This window comes from Oryctolagus cuniculus, chromosome 1, assembly GCF_964237555.1.
Source record: "Oryctolagus cuniculus chromosome 1, mOryCun1.1, whole genome shotgun sequence".
Lineage (NCBI taxonomy): Eukaryota > Metazoa > Chordata > Mammalia > Lagomorpha > Leporidae > Oryctolagus > Oryctolagus cuniculus.
Genome location: NC_091432.1, coordinates 210,757,671 through 210,773,330, shown reverse-complemented (window position 1 = coordinate 210,773,330; position 15,660 = coordinate 210,757,671).

Sequence of the window (15,660 nt, the reverse complement as noted above, 5' to 3'; positions counted from 1 at the left end):
AAATAAAAAAACATATGTATAATTTCAGAAAAACAATTTATCAACTTACAATAAAGTCCAGAAATTATTTGACATGTGTTTCGATTTCTCATGGGTAAATATTTGAGAGTGGAATATCTTTGTCACTGGCTAGATTTGCATTTAACGTATTCAAAAAACTTGCTAAACAGTTTTTCAAAGTGATAATATGGTTTTACTTCTTCCATCAAAATATGAGACTTCCAGTTTCACATCACTCTTTTCATTTATTTGGTCTCATCACTCTTTTCATTTATTTATTTATGTTTAAGATTTATTTATTTGTTTGAAAGGCAGAATAGTAGTAGAAAGAGATGGGGGAGAGAGAGAGAGAGAGAGAGAGAGAGAGAGAGATAGAGAGAAATCTTCCATCTGCTGTTTCACTGCCCAAATGCCTGCAACATCCTGGCTGAATCCAGGAACCAGGAATGACATCCTGGCAGGGACCCAGGCATTTGGACTATCATTTGCTATTTTCCCAGGTGCATTAACAGGGAGCTGAATCAGAAGTAGAGCTGCCTGGACTGAAATCAGTGCAGCAAAATTGGATGCTGGCATCCCACGCAGCAGTTTAACCTGCTGCACCACAGCACCAGAATCTGTGTATTTTCCTAGTAGCCAAAATTGGGAACTAGCTAAAAAAAAGTCCATTAAATAGAGAATGGCATCCAAATAATGGAATACTAATTTAAATTTTAAAAAATGTCAACTAATTTACATAACAACATAAATAAATTTCACAGACATTATAATGAGTAAGAGAAGTCATTTTATGACATTCAAGAGTGTTCGAAGCTAATTCACACAGAGAGCAACCCTGGAATGATGGCTCTCAGGTGGTTGGATTGAAAGAAGGAAGCACAAGAGAACCTATTGGAATTATGAAAATATTTTCATTTTTATTAAAGATATGAACCATAGGGGTGTATGTATTTTTTCAAAATTCATTGAACTGTAAGACTTGTGCAATTTGGTATATGTAAGCTATATTTGTTTCAATTAAAAATATCCTTAAAAACATTTATTGAAATCTTTTACTAGTGTCTTCTCTCTCTTACATCAGAACTGCACAGCAGTGTAGGAAGGAGTGAGGGGGTCAAGAGGAGATGGGAAGATTGTTGGGTAAAGCTGGAATTAGCACAGAGGGAGTGAAGCGAATTGGGTATTGAATGGCATTACATACACTCAAATGATAGATGCATCTCCTAATTAAGAGGGTCTTCCCTGAAGACATGAACTCTGCGATATGTCATCTCCTTTCAATCACCTAGAGCTGAATAGCAAACTACTACTCTAAAACTTAGTGTTTAAAAACAAAGAATGTTAGACTGGGTCTCATAATTCCGTAAAAGACTGAGCTCAGCTGGGCGGTTCTTAAATCCATTGTACTATTCGTTACTCATGTGACTGTTTTTATTTATTTTTATTTTTGTGAAATATTTACTTATTTATTTGAAAAGCCAAATTACAGAGAGAGATAGAAATTTTACATTTGGGGTTTACTCCCCAAATGGCTACAATTTGAGGCCTAGAACTCCATCCAGGTCTCCCACTGGGTTGCAAGGGCCCAAGTACTTGAGTTATCTTCTGCTGCTTTTCCAAGTGCATTAGCAGGAAGCCGTATCAAAAGTGGAGCAGCAGGGACTCAAACAGATGTGCCTATGGGATACCAGCATCACAGGTGGCTTAACCCACTGTGCCACAATGCCAGCCCCATGCGTGGCTACTTTAGGTTGGCAAGTCAATGAAAGTTGCAGTTGGCTGGAATGTTGAGATTGCTGGGCTGCTCTCCATGGCTTTTCCACAAGGTCTTTCTAACAGTGCTGCCAGCTTCCTAACATGGAGGGGCGTGGCACAAAACTAGAAGCTGCCAGGTCTTAAGGCATACCCTTGGAACAACACAGCATCTCTTCCTCTGAGTCTATTAAAACCAACTTATATTTTCACTCCATTTTCTATGAAATTTGAGGTACCTTCATACAGCCCTACTCTTTTGAGTGCTACTCTGTCTCTTTCAGGTGACTTCTTTTTTTGTAAGATTTATTTATTATTTGAAAGTCAGAGTTAGAGAGACAGAAAGAGAGGAGAGAGAGAGAGAGAGAGAGAGAGAGAGATCTTCCATCCTCTGGTTCACTCCCCAAGTGGCTGCAACAGCAGGAACTGGGCCAATCCCAAAAAGCCAGGAGCCAGGAGATTCATCCTGGTCTTCCACGTGGGTGCAGGGGCCCAAGGACTTGAGCCATCCTCCATTGCTTTTCTAGGCACATTAGCAGGGAGCTGGATTGGAAGCGGAGTATCTGGTCCTCGAACCAGAGCCCATATGGGATGCCAGTGGCTCCTTTCAGGAGACTTTGTATATCTTCTTCAGGAGAAAATTGATTAATTGATTTCCAAGCTCTTGGTACAACTTTTAGCTTTCAGTTATTGACTATTTGCTCTTCCTATAGCTTTGATTTCCATGTCTAGTTTTCAGATCTAATATATATTTGAGTTCCAACTGTATTCATTGCTATTTGAAAGGCCCCTGCTATGCCATGATTTTTGTTTTATAAATTTAAAACTATTCTCAAGTAAAGTGTTTTTAAAATGGCTACAGATATTTAGCATTAAGCTAGGATCAAGTTTTGAGTTAATGCAAATGTTTTCCAAGTTCCACACATACTTACCTCCATGCTTCTTAAATGCCACAAGAATTTTCTCATTGTAGGCAGCCGCTAAGTTGATTCAATCTCATTGTCTCAAGGACCATGTAGGAAGCCAAACAAAAGAGAAGAAAGCCATCAATTCTCAATCTTAGAGTTTCAAAACCCTGGTGTAGAAAACAGGGGTGATAGAAAAAATTTTTGAGTTTCAAAACCTTGGCTTTGTTTGTGCCACGAGATTTGGGGGTGTTGAATGATGATACAACAAAAGCCAATGGTCAACTTCTGTAGAAAAGAGTCAGGCTTCCCAGGAGCTTCCAAGGGCTAAGCTGAGGGAGGGAGGGAGGGAGGGAGGGAGGGAGGGAGGGAGGGAGAGAGGGAGGGAGTCCCAGGGGGAGTCAGGGTGTTGCAGTGACTTTTCCAAAGAAGAGACCTTGAATGTGGTTCGCTTACCAAGCATTTCAAGGTCAAGGTGCAAAATACTGAGGAGCAATTAATGCCTAAGAAAGGGAGGGAAAGAGACTAAGACTGGGAAGAGGGAGAAGCTCAAGTGCATGTGAAATTACCGAAGCGTTGGGCGGCAGAGGATACTGCTCACCAAAGTTGATCTGCACCAGGTAGAATGGCTGCACCTGTATGTCCCCATGGCACTCAGTAACAGATTCAAGCTGGGGAAGGTATTACCTTGGGTAAGGTGACTTTCCAAATCTGGAAGGAGCTGACTGCTAGAGACCATCTGCTGACTGCTCTCACTCCCAATAGCTGGACAGCAACTCCTGGCATAAGGAAAGATCTGGGCAGCAGTGTATCTCCAAGACTACCATGGTAATTCTCCCCTCTCCAGGCTCACTCTCAGGCCTGGAGATGATAGAATGCTTGGATGGGCTTGGAAAGGCCAAAGAAAAGGTCTGTGCACACTTCCCAAGTGCAACGCCAGAGCAGCACGTTGGATGGGAAGTAGAGAGAAGCAGTTGGCAGAATACACACAAGGACTCAGGGAGCTCTTTCAGTTTTTCCTGGCCCCGGGTTGCCACGGAACAGTGTCCGAAAGCTTCCTGTGACCCCGAGGGCCACATGTGGACTGCTTAGACCAATCACAGGTGGAGGTGGTGGTGAGGCAGTGGACATGTCAGTTGATAAAAGTGGGATTAAATCAAAGACCACATGGAACAAAGGTTCTTTTAGTGGATTTCAGCAAGACTACAGGTCAGCTGTCAACCAAGTCACTCCCCTTTTTCAGTGTGAGACTAGGATCCTATGAAACGTCTCCAGGCCCCACCACCTCCGTCAATTTAGATAAATCTCACGTCTTGAGAAGAGGAAGAAACAGAGAAAACACAAATTGGCTGAGTTATATCCTGAAGTGACAGAAGGAACACTAAAAGATTGCATTCACCTAGAATTAAATAAGGTGACTTTTCTACCCTTAGACAACATGGGGGCTCCAGATAGATATGAAGTTCAGTTACAAGAAAAAAAAGATGTTTATTAATTTGCACCATAGATTGCAAATTGATACTGCTATATAAACGTGAAGTGCCCAAAGAAGTAGTTATTACTTTAGTCAGTAGGAGAGATAGAAATGTAACAACAAAAAAGCTTGTTCTTGGCCAAATGTATGGTACAACTGGGGATGTGTTCATTCCCCAAAGGGCCATGCTGGAGCACTTGAGCTATCTTCTGCTGCTTTCCCAGCCACATTAGCTGGGAGCTGTATTGGAAGCAGGCAGCCAGGACTCAAACTGCAGTTCTGATACAGGATGCCAGTTTTGCAGGCAGCGGCTTAACCCAGTGCACCCACAATTCCAGCCAACAGCGGATACAGTCACTATTGGTAGATGATTTCTGTAAACCAACTTGGATATGTCTACATAGGTAATCAAGATCCTTAAGTTCTTTATATTTTTTATTTTTGCTTTCAAGTATCAATCTGAAGAAAATAATGAGCTAGCATCAGACTGCTGTACAAAGAATAGGGAAAATTAATTGTTAGATAACTGGTCTTAGAATTTTCTGGGCAGAAAAAAACTGTCCTCTTGCACTTGGATGATGACAGTAGCGGTGGAAGATGTAGGGAATTGGGATGTTTTGGGAAGTAGGGTTCAGACTTGTTGATGGACTAAATATGTGTGAAGGTCAAGGGCATACATCTAGTTTTTGGTTTAAACAATGTGATGGATAATAGAGACACTTGCTAGTATAGGGAAAATTAGGGGAGACAGTTTTGCAAATAGAGGGTAGAAAGCATGTGCTGTATAGTAGCCTTATTGAGCTTTGGACTTTATTCAATGTCCACAGGTTCTGCCTCTTTGACATCTAGTCTGGAATCTGGGGAGGGGAACAGGGCTAGAAACATGAACTTGAGAATCAAGAGCACAAAGCTAGCATTTAAAGGCACGGGACTGGGTGAGACCATTCACTGAGTGGATTTCTGAATGCAGATATGGAGTGGATCAAATGGATGATAGCATCGAGTACATAAGATTCTTATGGATTTTTATTTTCTTCTATATTTTCCAAGGCATTCACATGGAAAATATGTCATCTTTATATTCAGAAAACAATAAAATCATCATAAATCCGCTTCCCCTCAGAAAGAAATCTATACAACGTCCTTGCTCCTCGTGCTAGAAAAAGCATTTCACCCAGGTTGGGCCTTAAAAATATTAATGTGCGATTTAATTGGGAATCTTTGAGACAGCGTTTGCATGAAAATCAACACCCCCTCCCCACTTCTGCCCTGCAAATGAGCCACTCAGACTCCCGCACACTCACCTCACCCGCGCTGCGCGCTGATTGAACCTGTGCCTAATTGCGTGTCGCTGCTCGAGTCGTGGAGTATGTAATAGCAATGTTTATTTGCCAAGATTGACAGTGATGACTAAGTAATTTTTCTCTTCATGGTGTTTTTCTGCTTTTCTTTTCTAAGTGAAGGAGAGAGCAGCTCCACCTGTCACCCTCTAAGCCAGCGAGTTGCCAGGGTCCTCTCTGGGGTCGTCTCTGGCTACCGCAGAGCTGCGGGAAAAGTCTCAGGGGTATTTTGGCAGAAGCCCCGGCGGGACTTTCCATAATTCACCCAGGGTGTCTTTCAGGCAGCGGTAAGAGCGCTTCTGGCGGTGAACATTCATTCCTTCAACTAAAATTCACTGTGCCCCTCTGGTGCTCCTGGCCCTACGCTCTGACCAGCGACAGAGATAAATGGGACCTGGCATGTAAATTCTAGCGACTCGACTTGGGTTCAGTTTGTTAAGGTCGCGAGGAGGGGTGTGTGGGCTAATAAAGGAGCACAGAGCCAGAGAGAGAGGACTATGATTGAGGGTCAGGGCTACCTGGGGAGGGTAGTAATAGACAACCTCTACTGGACCGCCAAGTGCACTTCTTCATGCTTTCCATACATTCAGTCATTTATCCCTTCCAATAACCTGTCAGGTCAGTACTGTTATTGTTCTCGATTTTATGGGAGGAAAAAAAAAATCAGGGCACTGTGTGGTTACATCTCAGCTGAGTATTTAAGAGTAGAGAAGAGTTATGTGGGCTGGGCTGGAGGGAAGTGTCCCAAGCAAGTGGAGCCGCATTTGTGACGGCGTGGAGAATGCACGGAGCTGGAGGAATAATGGGGACTGCAGGTGTCTTGGTGGGGAGGAGGTTAAGGCAGGGGCCTGAGGAGAGGTGGAGCTGCAGGAGCACCTGTATTTTAAGGAAGGGAGTGATGGGATAGGATTTGTCTGCTTGCAGGCTGGCTGTATGGTCTGTTGGACTGCAGGGAACCAGATAGCTAAGATTCCGCACCTGGAGTCCGAGTTGAGCAGAGCTGACAGGTTCAACGGGTGTTATGGAGTGAACAATTGGACTGGGACCCTCTTGGAGGTGAGGAGATGGTGTGAGGGAGGTGTGAGGGCCAAGGCGCTGTTTATCCTTGAGTAACTGGGTGTTTCCCGGAGACTCAGAGCCCTAGGGGAGTAGCAGGTCTGGAGTGGGCAGGAGGTTTTTTCTTTGAGGTGCCTTGAGCTCGGGTCTCTGGGGAGCAGGGTAAAACAATGGCTAAGCACGACAATGAATATATGGATGGAGACCCAAAGGCAAGAACTCAGTGAGCAAGCGACAAACACTTCCTAATAACCTGCAATCTGAATCTTCAGCATTTTTCTGAAAATTCAAGGGGAGAGAGTTCTTGAAGATGTTCTTACAAGCAAGGGATGGTAAATAGAAATTAATTGGATAGCACTTGTTATTAGTGTTTTAATATGTGTTAAATGTCACTGACATCTTGTGTCTTTTTAAAACTCTGTTTGAAGCAATGTTAGAAGCATACATTCACGAGATCCGTCATGAATTTATTGCTGGTGTTGCTCCCTGCCCCCCCCCCCAACACTTCTCCTCAATTTTCTGTTTAATTTCTCCAAACTCAGATTTTCCAGCTCTGACAGTTTTCAGAAGCCCATTCTTTGGGAAAGAGGAGGCAGCATTTTATTTATGAACAACTGATTTTAACAGATAAAGAAAAAAAGATTCAGAAAGGCTAACTAATTTTCTCATGGTCCCATTCGGAATCAACAATGAGGCTGATGTTCCAACATAGACCCATGGGATCCCAAAGGCCCACGTTTCTGTCTGCCCTCGCCCCCTCCCTGTGCATGGGTTGGGTGGGTAGAAGACTGAGCCTCGCAAGACGGGCTGCAATTCCACAGCTGCTTCCAAGCAGAGACCTCTGGTTGTTGAAAAAGAGTGAGTGCTGAAGGGACGGGGTGATGAGTAAGACAGCAGCAGGTCTCACACATGCCTCTCTAGGCTCAAGGAACTGAGCTGAAGCCAAGAGATAACGGTGTTGCCTGAAATGCTCTAGCTTGGCTGGAGAAGTGTCCCTCCATGCTTCTGACTGGGAAGACACTTCTGGGGAGAAGCCTCTGACTGAACATGGCTGTGTTGGGGCCAGTGCTGTGGTAAAGACACCGCCTGCAGTGCAGGGATCCCGTATGCGCACCAGTTCTAGTCCCGGCTGCTCCTCTTCCCATCCAGCTCTCTGCTATGGCCTGGGAAAGCAGTAGAAGATGGCTCAAGTCCTTGGGCCCCTGCACCTGTGTGAGAGACCTGGAAGAAGCTCCAGATTTCTGGCTTCAGATCAGCTCAGCTCTGGCCATTGTGGCCATTTGGGGAGTTAACCAGTGGATGCAAGACCTCTCTCTCTCTCTCTCTCTCTCTTCCTCTGTAACTCCACCTTTCAAATAAATAAATAAATCTCTTTTTAAAAAAAGCAAATGGCTGTGTTGTGCCTCAGTCACTTAGAGGTTCCTGCAGTGGAGACATTCCAGTGCTGGGGGGGCACCACAGGAGCCTCAGCCCCTCCCCACTTGGTCGATGAACTTGCCCCGGTTATCATTTCTAGGAGCACCATGTCATGCTCTCATTTTCACTACTCATTCACCAAATGGGCATCTAGCACGTATGTGAAGGGCACTACTGATTGCCTAGCCAACATCCAACCTTCTTCTCCTTTCTCATTAAACTCAGATTTTTTCTCTCATCTCACTTTGAGTCTAAGTAGAAATCATGATTCATCTGAGACAAGCAGGTGGTGGCACAGACTGTAAGAGTGGACCTGCCTAAAATGACCCAGTCAGGTTACCAGGGAGGCATTACCCACAAATCCTGGGGCGAGGTTTCCCTTCTGGATGAGAACAATAAAGTAGGCCTTGCTGGGGGTCCTGCTGTGGCCACAGAGGAGCCAGCTTCCGAATGGAGCTGATACTGATGGTGGCCAGAGCCAAACCCAAACCCTTGCTGGGCTGTTGAACCGATTGCATGGTATATCCGGACTGCTGAGTGTTTGGGACCATATACTTCCTGATCTTTTAAGCCCATTTGGGTTTGAGTTGGGATTTTCTATCACTATCCTTCAACAAATCATCCCAACAAGACCAGTGATTCTTTTGTCCCAGGTGCAGTGACAGGCCCTGGGCACAGGAATTAACGCGATGCGATTGCTCACTGTGGAGAGAGGGAAGTACACAGGTAGGCAGAATGTTTCAATGCTGAGCAATCAGTGCGACGAGCTCAATAAGCCTTGAAGGCTCCAGCAGCACCCGGGAGGGAAGCCGCGTGTAGTTTTGAGCACAGGAAACATTTTCCAGAGAAGGGGACATTTAAACAGGGAACTTGAAGGGTGAGTGGAGATTCACTGGAGGAGAGAGATAGGCTTTGAGTGTGAGAGACTGGCTTGGATTTAATTCCAGAAAAACCCCTCTAGAAGTCTATGAAGTGGAGAATGTTTTACACTCAAAAGCTCATGCTTATTGGTTCCTTTTAAAGAGAGCCAGACAGCCGAGTGTGTACTTGGTCAATAAATCTTGTTTCTAGTCATATGCATGTCATATGGATTAAATAAAATAAAACATGTAAAGCAGTTAGCACTGCGCCTTTCTCATAGTCTGTGGGCAATCGACATTAGTCATCATCATCATTGCTGTACTTGTTTCAACTTCCAATTATTTGGAAGCTTTGTTTCCAGGGGCTCTCAAAGTGTGGTATAGACACCGGTCAGGGTCTTCTCGCAGTTTCACTTGGCTCAGCAGCAAGACTCCTGCAGTGCTTCTGTTTAAACCAGCATAGTGACTCTAGTTCTGAATCTGATCAGACTGAATGACTGGTTTAGGAAAATTTATAGAAACCAGACATCTCCTGGCTGCTTCTGGCTGGGGCATGACAGTCCCTCACCTGGATTTTGGAGAAGCCCCTTTCTTCGTGGTGGCTGGTGGGGGTGGTGAGACTCAGGATGACCGGCTGGAATTTTGAAATGGGAGACCCCTCCGCACCTGCAGAGAAGCACTTCACAATAGTTTCTAGGAAACTTCAAGAGAATTGCCATCAAGGTGGGGAGACAAGGAAGCCCTTACTCGACCAGCAACAGCAAAGTGAAACAGGTTCCTGTGGCTTTGTCTCCTTTTAAAAATCAGCGCTGATGCTCTCTTGTCGGTCAAGCTGCAGACGTATTGAGTATCTTCTGAAGAGGCCAGGTGTGCTCATGGGTGTAGAGGTGCCAGAATGGGAAGGCAAGGAGAGGCCCTAGCCTCAAGAAGCATGCATTTCACACTCGGATCTCCTCCAACCCCGACGCTGCCTCGTCTCGTGACATTTGCACAGTTGATACCACTCATCTCCATTCTACAGAGGAGAGCACCAAGGCATAGAGGCTAAAGAGCTCCACCAGTGTCTCGGAGCTTGAAGGAGGAGGCCCTCCAAGCAGACGTGGTCTGATCCCAGAGTCTGTAAGCTCTACTTACCTATCTTCTGTAGCCACAATTTTTGTCTGAATAAATCAAATGCATTACATTTTTGCAGGGCTGAGAAATTATAATGTTTGTAGATTTAGTAAACATGTATTACAAATCAGGGGCCCCTTGGGCTGACCCTGTGGCCTATGTAGTAGGTTAAGCTTCTGCCTATGGCTCTGGCATCCTAAATGGGCACCAATTTGAGTCCCGGCTGCTCCACTTCCACTCCAGATTCCTGCTAATGCACCTGGGAAAGCAGTGGAAGATGGCTCAAGTGCTTGGGCCCCTGCCATCCATGTGGGAGACCTGGAAGAAGCTCCTGACTCCTGGCTTTGGATCTGCCAAGCTTACTTGTTGTGGCCATCTAGGGGAGTGAACCAGTGGATGGAAGACCTCTCTTTCTCTCTTTGTAACTCTGCCCCTCAAATAAATAAATAAATCTTAAAAAAAAAATCAGTGGCCACACAGCAAGTGCCCACCATACACCAAACATATGGCAACCTTTTGAATGTATTTCTATCTTGAGCCATTTCTATCTTGTCCCTTCTCGAAAGATGGGGAAAAAAATGTTCCAAGTCATGAAAGAATTAACTACCCAACAAGGAGGAGGAGGAGGAGGAGGGTCAATAGTAGCCCTTGCGCACAGACTATGGGAAAGGCTCTGAGTGAAATGCTGACATGTTGTATTCAATCCCTAGCCTGTGTGCAGTCTTTCCTCAGCATCCATGGGAGACTGTTCCAGAATCCCTCAAAGTGCCAGAAGTGGAGGACACTCAAGGCCTTGCATAAAACAGCACGGTATTTTCATACAATCCACACTCATCAGTGGTCATCTCTATATCACTTATAACACAAGATGCAGTATATACTATATGCAGTATATACTATACACTGTACGACTCAGGGAGTACACAACTGTCTGTTTTCAACTGCTTCCCACATGGATGAGGAACGCACGGATATGGAGGACTGAGTTGTGATTCCTGCACAACCAGGTACTTTTATGCCCACAACTTCTATACCAACAACACGCAGAAGCTGAGGTGTGGAGGATTAAGGTAATTGCCCAAGGCCATAGAGGAGTAAGTGAAGCAGTCAGGGTTTAAACTAAGGAGGTCTGGCCCCAGCAAGTTTACTCTTCCCCAGGACTGTATTATTTATGCACAGTCTATGGTCACAAGATGGACTTAAAATTCAGACTTGTTAATCAAATTTCTTAGTTCCATCCGCTTCCTCCCGAGCCACGGGAGCCCCAACATGGCAACATCTGGGCTGGCAGCAGAAGGTCCAGCCGGGTAGAGCCCTTCCGTGACCCAAATTTGGAAAGGCGGTGGGTGGTTACAGACTCCAGCCCATGCAATTTCGGAGAGGCTTTCTCCCCATCCTCTATGTGCCCTCTCATGACCCCTGTCTTCCTCTGGCCCTGATGGTCTTTTCCCAAGCAGCAGCTCCCCATCCAACAGGCCCAGGAGCCTCCAGGCGGATGCCCCATCAGGGACGGGACGGGACGGGACAGGCAGAGGCAGGACTTCCTTGCTGGATGGTCCGCCGGGAGTTGGAGTCTTGGGGAGACACAGATGGGCCCAGGCCTGCATCCGAGGTCTTCCCAATAGTCCGCCAGCGTAGTCTTTTTCAGCTTCAGGGGCAGGTCAGAATTTCAATCTCATGTTTTCACACATCTTAAATGGATTTCGGAGGCACTGCTGCTGCCCAGCTCCGCTCCCTAAACAATGCGGTTAAGCTGCTGAAGCGCTGCTCCAGGCTGCATTCCTCCCACATTGTGATGTGGTTTTTGGAAGTCATGCATGCAGTTAGCTAAACCAAACTAAGCTGTTTCATTAATGGGCGCAAACTCAGGGAGGAATTGTGCGTAGAAATGAGGCAAGTTTGCTTCCCAGAGCTAATCCCAGAAGCCAGATAATTAAGGAGGCGGGGAAAGGAAGTGTCCCCCCGGACTCCTGGAGGTGGTGTGTGGCGAGGGCCGTTGTGAAGGAAGTCCTAGCAAACGACTGATTGTTCCAGGCCCTCTGGGAGAACACTGCTCGCACTCCTGCTCAGTTTGCCTTTCCCTCCACTCCGTTCTCTTCCACACGCCTTGGGCCCACCTCCTGCCCCAGTACAGCAGCTCCAGTTCTCAACTCATCCACCTACTCATCTCCCACCTGAAGGTCAAGGCTCATCACCAGGAGCTCAGCACTTTCTCTTTGCTCTTAGTCCCCTCTCCATCATCCAGGCCAATTGGTGTAGCATGTCCTGGATTCCAGTGAGGGTTTGCTTGTCACCTCCTTGGGGCTGACACAGCTTCTTCCCTTCAGTGCAGTAAACACGTCCAAATCACTTGTATTCTTAAAACAACCATCTTCCTCCAACCCTGTCTTGAGCTACTGGCCCATTCTTGCCTGCTTCCTTTCACTAGTAAGCTTGACATAGTTGGATCTACTGTTAGGGCCATGCATCTTCACCCTCCTCACAGCCAATGCTGGCTTCTGTTCCGCCTACTCCAGGGGCAGCCACCACCACTTTCTAATGTTCAGACCCAGGGGACCTGCCCATCCATCTCCTCTCTGCCTCTGGACAAGAGAGGAGGATTGTGGTCAAGGTGACCGCCTCGGAGCCAGGGCTGCTGTTCAGTTCTCTGGTGTTGTCCCTGAGACAGAGCCTGGACTTGCAGACAAAGACTTTTTTTTTCCCATCTACCAAGCCGCATATTTTTACTTAGATTTTTAAAAAAGCAATATCAAGCTCTGAAAGAAAATGTAACATTGATGCCAAATCAGATGAGAACTAACACTTGGTATCAACAAGAATATATTTGAATTTAAAAAGGCTAGCTGCATCTGACAGCAATGTGTCTCAGCTACTGAAAGACTGAGTTGGGGTGGGGGTGGGGCTGAGACGCACATTTCATCATCCATCCATCCATCCATTTCTTCCACAGACATTTATTGAGTCCTGATTCAGGGCCAGGTTCTGTGTATGACAGAAATGAGTCAGACAAAGCCAAGTGCGTTGTGCAGTGGTTAAGAGAATGCACTTTGGCTGCTGGAGAGCTCCACCCCTTCTAAGCCGTGAATCTCAGGCAATTATTTAACCTTTCACTAAGGGTTTTAATACTGAAAATGAAGCTAATAATTGTACTCACTTCATATGTTTGTTAGGAGGGTTGTAATGATTGAACAGTGACCTCTCCAAAGATCTGTCTGCCCAGAGTCTGTGAATGTGACTTTATTTTGGAACAAGAGTCCTTGCAGATGTTATGAAGGATCTTGAGATGAGATCATCTTGGATTAGGGTGGGTCCTAAATCCAATAGCTGGTGTCCTTAGAAGATACAGAGGAGAAGGTGATGTGAAGTCAGAGGCAGAGGTGGGGGAATGCAGCCATAAGGCTCGGGCGCTTGTCCGTTCTGTGCTACTATCATCAAGTATTTAAGGCTGAGCAACGTCACAAAGTAAAGAGGCTTATTTAGCTCACGGTTCCGGAGTCCCAAGGGCCCTCAGCTGGTGACAGTCTTCATACTGGTAGAATCTCGAAGTGGCATGGAGCGTCAGGCAACAAGAGAAAGGGAGTGTGTGCCCATGTGTCTCGCCTGTTCTCTGTCCCTTGATCACTGACCGTCATCATGAGGCTTCCATCCTGACAACCTCACCTGACCATAATCATCTTCCAAAGTCCCCAACTCTAAATGCTGGAGTTGGATTACATTTCTACCCTCCTCATGCCTTCACAATGAAATTTCAGCAATGAACACTTTGGGGGGCAGGACACGCTTAAACTACAGTCACACCATTCTCATCCCACCTCTCCTTATAGCCCCCATCCCACTGCCCCCAAACACCAGGATTTGCGCTGGCCACCAGAAGCAGAGAGAGAGGCGTGAGATGGGGTCCCCTCTCAGAGCCTTCCAGAAGAACCAATCCTGCTGATGCCTTGATGGCTGGTTCATGATGCATGGCCAAATACTGTCATGTTCATTTTATAAATAAAGAAACTATAGCACAAAGGGATGTTTGTAACTTGCTTGAGACCATACATTTAGTGAACCAGCTGGGATTTGAATCTAGGTGGTTTAACTTTGGAACCCACATTCATGACGATGCTCTCTATACTCCCTTTAGTATGTCCAAGAGTTATTACTTCCATTCATGGCTGCCATTGGTATAAATTGATAATACCTATTTGAAATTGTACCATTGAGAATTATTTTTCTAGCAAAATTATCCAAAAGCGGAGTAGTTAAGGAAGCCACAGGTGAGAAGATGTTGGCTACATTGTTATTTATAATATTGCAAAAGTTAAAAAAAAAAACATCTGGTTGTTCAGTAACATTCAGGAGCCATAAATTATAGTTAAGTATTTCCATTCAGTATGTTATATAGCTCTGAACAGTTCTAGTTATGAAGCCTCTATAGCAACATGGAAAATATTTATACTATTAAGTGAAGAAAAGCAAGTCATGAAATTGTTGATGATGATTGCAAACATGTAAAAAGTGTCCAGGAATGAGAGTGGTGAAAAAAACTCCAACATGTGGACATCAGAGGCTTTAGAATGACTTTATGTTGATGTCTCCTCGAATATTGTCTACATTAATTAATTACAAAGTTGAACTTTTAAAATAAATTCTTCAGATAAATATTTTCTCCTACCCTTAAAACTACGCTGTTTGGCACTTCTGTACAAGTGAGAGGAAGACACACTTCCGTTGAGAGCTGTGACGTAACAGATCAACAAGGATAGCTGCAAGGCAAGAACATAACCTAGAACAATTTTTGTCAAGCTTAGGGCTGAAGACTTACTATGTGTAACCGATATCTTATTTGCCTCCCTAAATCAAATGTATTCCTTTAGATGGTCAGAAAAATTACTCTGTCAAGGTCATGGTTCCGAGTTGCCAGCATTATCAGAGGTGAAGAGGTCACAGTCTTGCACGCAACAAACTAAGGGCCCAACAAGCACTAGCATCCCTAATGGTAGACTCCCATAGGATAGCATCTCTATTCTATTTGTGAGCTGTCAATAGCATCTCTATTCTATTTGTGAGCTGTGTGCCATGTCTATCCTATTTGGCATACAGAGGTTAGCACCAGTGGTTTGGTCAAAAATGTTGGCTAAGAATATGGATGATGGAATCAGCATCTGATGCTTTCCAAAGAACAAGTGTTTCTACCTGTCCTGTGTCCTAATGAGCACGTCTCTCAGTTCCTGATTGTGAAAGAAGCTGTGGGCTCGTGTGTTCTTTGGGCACATTTCATAGATGCAATTACACGATCCCCAGCCCCAAGTGATCAAATCTAGCCCATGAAATGAGACTGGAAGTGACACGCGCTATTGACCAAACAGGGACTTGAGCAGGTGGAACACCTCCCCGCTCTCAGCATTGGCCCAAGATTCACATGTTGACGTGGGAACATTACCAGATGGAGCTTGGGTTCCTGAGCCACCAGGTGAAAGGGCACCCCTGCACCCCGACTGGGAATTTGTGTAAGAATCAAACCTCCATTGTGCTAACCCAGAGATCCCAGGCCTGGCCTTGTTGCAGCCTATAGTATGACTAATTCATTGATACATTTTATCTCCTTTATGTAAAACAATGTGTGAGTATGGATTAAACACAAACTCAACCTGCAGACCCAGGAAAGGTTGAGTAGTTCCTGAGCCTCTGATAATAAACGCGAAGAAGGTGATTCTTATCGACTGGGCCTTTTTTCCACTTGCCTGCGAGGCAAGCAC